The sequence below is a fragment of the Coregonus lavaretus genome, assembly GCF_964263955.1.
Source record: "Coregonus lavaretus genome assembly, chromosome: 10".
Classification (NCBI taxonomy): Eukaryota; Metazoa; Chordata; class Actinopteri; order Salmoniformes; family Salmonidae; genus Coregonus; species Coregonus lavaretus.
In genome coordinates, this window is record NC_139997.1 from 9,184,926 (window position 1) to 9,190,925 (window position 6,000).

Here is a 6,000-nt window from a genome sequence, read left to right on the forward strand (position 1 = left end):
AACATTTTAAAGGCAATACTGACCCACTGGGAATGTGATGAAAGAAATAAAAGCTGAATTAAATCATTCTCTCTACTATTATTCTGACATTTCACATTCTTAAAATAAAGTGGTGTTCCTAACTGACCTAAGACAGGGAATTTTTACTAGGATTAAATGTCAGGAATTGTGAAAAACTGAGTTTAAATGTATTTGGCTAAGGTGTATGTAAACTACCGACTTCAACTGTACCTCCTCTCCATCTCCTCTCAGGCCAGAGTAAATGGGTTGAAGTCGTGTGTCATCATCCTCAGGATCCTGAGAGACATGAGCAATAGACTACCGGCCTGGGAACCACTCAAAGGATGGGTGAGTCTGTCTGTACCAAGTCTGTCACAGTCTGCACAGTTGAAAGGGGTGCAGTAGTGGTGCGCGGTTCAGCTGTTTGTTCACCCGCCTGCAATTGCTAATAACCCATCCGCAACCGCCCGACTATATGTGATAAAGTGAAAATATGAGGCTTACACCCGGCCCTAACCCGCTAATATAGAAAATGCCTGTAGGCTACAGTCAGAGACAGCGGAACTAATTTCTGACAAGGGGTGCAGGATTTTTTTAGCCTGATTTAGATATTTCTGCTTATAACTTCCAACATTCTGGTAGGCTATCTGTTAGTCAACTTGTCTATAATTAGATACATGCAGCTTCTCTTCTGTCATTATATATGTTTCCCTAGAAGACTAAATAAACCCTTGCTCACCATCTGGTTGACATTGGTAAAGTTTTCTGTCATCTTTGCTTCTTTCGCGGAGAAAATACGTTTAGGGACCGGGGAGAAAATGTACTCTAAAAAAGCAGAAAAGGTTTTCTGTGCAACATTTTAAAAATGACAAGATTTCAGTTCGGCTTGGATGCGTATTTTATGTGGTTGAAATAGCCTGCTATCAGCTTTTATGATGCTGATAGAGATAGCACCTCTACAGACTGTATCTAACTGCACATTCATATTCTCTCAAGATGCTGACAGAAATAAATCATATTTCTCCACTCCTGTTCCAGAGTCAAAATGTTGCCTCCATTTGGTGAATCATTTTACAGCAAGAAATGCTTAATTCTGCAGGAGTTAATATTAAGGCAATGTGAGAGGTTATAGACCTACAGTCAGTGTCCAGATTTCAGTTTCCATTTAACCTATCTGAACAGTAGGCTACAGTTCCCTTGACCTGCCATTGGCCTATTTGAAGTCCCTGTCTTGTGACTGTTGAATTTGTATAGAGCCTCACAACCATCACACATAATATAGCTGACACTGCTATCATCCTCTTTTACCACTTCACCAAATCTTTCCCAAACATGTATTTTCTGGCCCTCCCTTCTGTTTATCTTCAACTCAACATTTCACAGCTTTTCTCTTATTGAATTAAACTCCCACATTGTCCTTTCTGCCTCCATGTATCGACGTTAACTTTTTCTGCCCGTTCCCAAAAGCATTTGGCAATTGGCGTGTAGGCTATTTGGCATGTGTACAGTTAGGCCCTAAAGCTCAGGCTTTCGCACTAATGCCAAATAGCCTAAAAGAATGAAAGAAAAACCTCAATGTAGCCTATATATATAAATTGCACAAGAACGATACATGAATGGTTTTTTTAAGGCATTGTTTTCTCTTTAATCTGCCCGCCACCCGCCCGCCCTTCATCCACACCATATTTAATGACCTTAAACCTGCCCACCCCGCGGATATAACCGTGGGGACTGCGGGTTGAGTCAACCCGCTGATATAACCGTGGGGACTGCGGGTTGAGTCAACCCGCTGATATAACCGTGGGGACTGTGGGTTATAAGTCAACCCGCTGATATAACCGTGGGGACTGCGGGTTATGAGTCAACCCGCTGATATAACCGTGGGGACTGCGGGTTATGAGTCAACCCGCTGATATAACCGTGGGGACTGCGGGTTATGAGTCAACCCGCTGATATAACCGTGGGGACTGCGGGTTATGAGTCAACCCGCTGATATAACCGTGGGGACTACGGGTTATGAGTCAACCCCCTCATAAATAGTGTACAGGTGTAGTTTGCACATCCAGCATATTCCCAGTCGCAAGGAGAAAATAAAAAACTGCATTTGAAAAAGAAAGAAACTCCAGTATATACAGTGGTGAGAACAAGTATTTGAAACACTGCCGATTTTGCAGGTTTTCCTACTTACAAAGCATGTAGAGGTCTGTTATTTTTATCATAGGTGCACTTCAACTGTGAGAGACAGAATCTAAAACAAAAATCAAGAAAATCACATTGTATGATTTTTAAGTAATTAATTTGCATTTTATTGCATGACATAAGTATTTGATACATCAGAAAAGCAGAACTTAATATTTGGTAGAGAAACCTTTGTTTGCAATTACAGAGATCATACGTTTCCTGTAGGTCTTGACCAGGTTTGCACACACTGCAGCAGGGATTTTGGCCCACTCCTCCATACAGACCTTCTCCAGATCCTTCAGGTTTTGGGGCTGTCGCTGGGCAATATGGACTTTCAGCTCCCTCCAAAGATTTTCTATTGGGTTCAGGTCTGGAGACTGGCTAGGCCACTCCAGGACCTTGAGATGCTTCTTATGGAGCCACTCCTTAGTTGCCCTGGCTGTGTGTTTCGGGTCGTTGTCATGCTGGAAGACCCAGCCACGACCCATCTTCAATGCTCTTACTGAGGGAAGGAGGTTGTTGGCCAAGATCTCGCGATACATGGCCCCATCCATCCTCCCCTCAATACGGTGCAGTCGTCCTGTCCCCTTTGCAGAAAAGCATCCCCAAAGAATGATGTTTCCACCTCCATGCTTCACGGTTGGGATGGTGTTCTTGGGGTTGTACTCATCCTTCTTCTTCCTCCAAACACGGCGAGTGGAGTTTAGACCAAAAAGCTCTATTTTTGACTCATCAGACCACATGACCTTCTCCCATTCCTCCTCTGGATCATCCAGATGGTCATTGGCAAACTTCAGACGGGCCTGGACATGCGCTGGCTTGAGCAGGGGGACCTTGCGTGCGCTGCAGGATTTTAATCCATGACGGCGTAGTGTGTTACTAATGGTTTTCTTTGAGACTGTGGTCCCAGCTCTCTTCAGGTCATTGACCAGGTCCTGCCGTGTAGTTCTGGGCTGATCCCTCACCTTCCTCATGATCATTAATGCCCCACGAGGTGAGATCTTGCATGGAGCCCCAGACCGAGGGTGATTGACCGTCATCTTGAACTTCTTCCATTTTCAAATAATTGCGCCAACAGTTGTTGCCTTCTCACCAAGCTGCTTGCCTATTGTCCTGTAGCCCATCCCAGCCTTGTGCAGGTCTACAATTCTATCCCTGATGTCCTTACACAGCTCTCTGGTCTTGGCCATTGTGGAGAGGCTGGAGTCTGTTTGATTGAGTGTGTGGACAGGTGTCTTTTATACAGGTAACGAGTTCAAACAGGTGCAGTTATTACAGGTAATGAGTGGAGAACAGGAGGGCTTCTTAAAGAAAAACTAACAGGTCTGTGAGAGCCGGAATTCTTACTGGTTGGTAGGTGATCAAATACTTATGTCATGCAATAAAATGCAAATTAATTACTTAAAAATCATACAATATGATTTTCTGGATTTTTGTTTTAGATTCCGTCTCTCACAGTTGAAGTGTACCTATGATACAAATTACAGACCTCTACATGCTTTGTAAGTAGGAAAACCTGCAGTGTATCAAATACTTGTTCTCCCCACTGTAGGTAATCTTGACCCAAGATATCTCCGAACAAAAGTGGTTTGTGTGTCACTAACAGCCACTCTGATCTCTCTGTCCTTACTTGATCTTAATCTTGATCTCTCTCCCTCTCATCCCCAGCCCCTGGAGCTGATCTGTGAGAAGGCCATAGCCACGTGTAACCGGCCGCTGGGTGCAGGGGAGGCCCTCCGTAGAGTCATGGAGTGTCTCGCCTCAGGAATCCTGCTCCCAGGTACAGTACCTACTAGTTTCTCTCTCTCTCTCTCTCTCTCTCTCTATTTCTTTCTTTCTTCCTTCTCTCTCAATCTTCTCGTTCTTCCTCTTTATCTCTTTGTCTTTCTCGTTCTATCTATCTGTCTGTCTATCTGTCTGTCTGTCTCTACTCTCTCTTTCTCTCTTCCCTGTTACGAACAGAAATGGGAAAACAACAATCCTGTTAATGCTTTCTAATAATCAGGTTGTTGATATTTGATGATATTGATATTTCAATACTAACTCATTAGTATTGAATGTTTTAGGAATCAGAGGCTCATTCAGTTGACCTGGGGGAGCAGGGAATATGGAGTGGGGAGGTCTGTTTGTCTCACTGATGGCTCTTTGAAAGAGTGCCACGCTCGATGATGATGTTTTGAAAGCAGTGAAGAAGTGATTGAAAGATAGTATGATGTTGATAGTTACTGTATTGATATTATAATGAAAACACAGGAAGGGATGGAATGATACTGTATTGATATTATAATGAAAACACAGGCAGGGATGGAATGATACTGTATTGATATTATAATGAAAACACAGGAAGAGATGGAATGATACTGTATTGATACTATAATGAAAACACAGGAAGGGATGGAATGATACTGTATTGATATTGTAATGAAAACACAGGAAGGGATGGAATGATACTGTATTGATATTGTAATGAAAACACAGGAAGGGATGGAATGATACTGTATTGATATAGTTTTGAAAACACAGGAAGGGATGGAATGATACTGTATTGATATTATAATGAAAACACAGGAAGGGATGGAATGATACTGTATTGATATTGTAATGAAAACACAGGACGGGATGGAATGATACAGTATTGATATAGTTTTGAAAACACAGGAAGGGATGGAATGATACTGTATTGATATTATAATGAAAACACAGGAAGGGATGGAATGATACTGTATTGATATTGTAATGAAAACACAGGAAGGGATGGAATGATACTGTATTGATATAGTTTTGAAAACACAGGAAGGGATGGAATGATACTGTATTGATATTGTAATGAAAACACAGGAAGGGATGGAATGATACTGTATTGATATTGTAATGAAAACACAGGAAGGGATGGAATGATACTGTATTGATATAGTTTTGAAAACACAGGAAGGGATGGAATGATACTGTATTGATATTATAATGAAAACACAGGAAGGGATGGAATGATACTGTATTGATATAGTTTTGAAAACACAGGAAGGGATGGAATGATACTGTATTGATATTATAATGAAAACACAGGAAGGGATGGAATGATACTGTATTGATATTGTAATGAAAACACAGGAGGGATGGAATGATACTGTATTGATATAGTTTTGAAAACACAGGAAGGGATGGAATGATACTGTATTGATATTGTAATGAAAACACAGGAAGGGATGGAATGATACTGTATTGATATTGTAATGAAAACACAGGAAGGGATGGAATGATACTGTATTGATATAGTTTTGAAAACACAGGAAGGGGATGGAATGATACTGTATTGATATTATAATGAAAACACAGGAAGGGATGGAATGATACTGTATTGATATTGTAATGAAAACACAGGAAGGGATGGAATGATACAGTATTGATATAGTTTTGAAAACACAGGAAGGGATGGAATGATACTGTATTGATATTAGTAATGAAAACACAGGAAGGGATGGAATGATACTGTATGATATAGTATTGAAAACACAGGAAGGGATGGAATGATACTGTATTGATATAAGTTTTGAAAACACAGGAAGGGATGGAATGATACTGTATTGATATTATAATGAAAACCACAGGAAGGGATGGAATGTTACTGTATTGATATAGTTTTGAAAACACAGGAAGGGATGGAATGATACTATATTTATACCTAGTCTTTAGAAAACACAGGAAGGGATGGAATGATACTGTATTGATATCGTTTTGATAACCCTGGAAGGGATGGAATGATACTGTATTGATATTGTTTTGAAAACACAGGAAGGGATTGGAAAGATACTGTATTGATAT

At 40.8% G+C, this 6,000-nt stretch overlaps 1 pseudogene across 1 annotated transcript in view; it reads left to right on the forward strand.

Moving 5' to 3' along the window:
• LOC311136027 (spermatid perinuclear RNA-binding protein-like) overlaps nt 1-6,000 on the forward strand; it is a 60,617-nt pseudogene that overhangs the window by 29,439 nt on the left and 25,178 nt on the right. Inside the window, exons 6-7 of the transcript in view lie at nt 253-348; nt 3,850-3,961. The product of the transcript in view is annotated as a spermatid perinuclear RNA-binding protein-like (transcript). The remainder of the gene's footprint in view (nt 1-252; nt 349-3,849; nt 3,962-6,000) is intronic.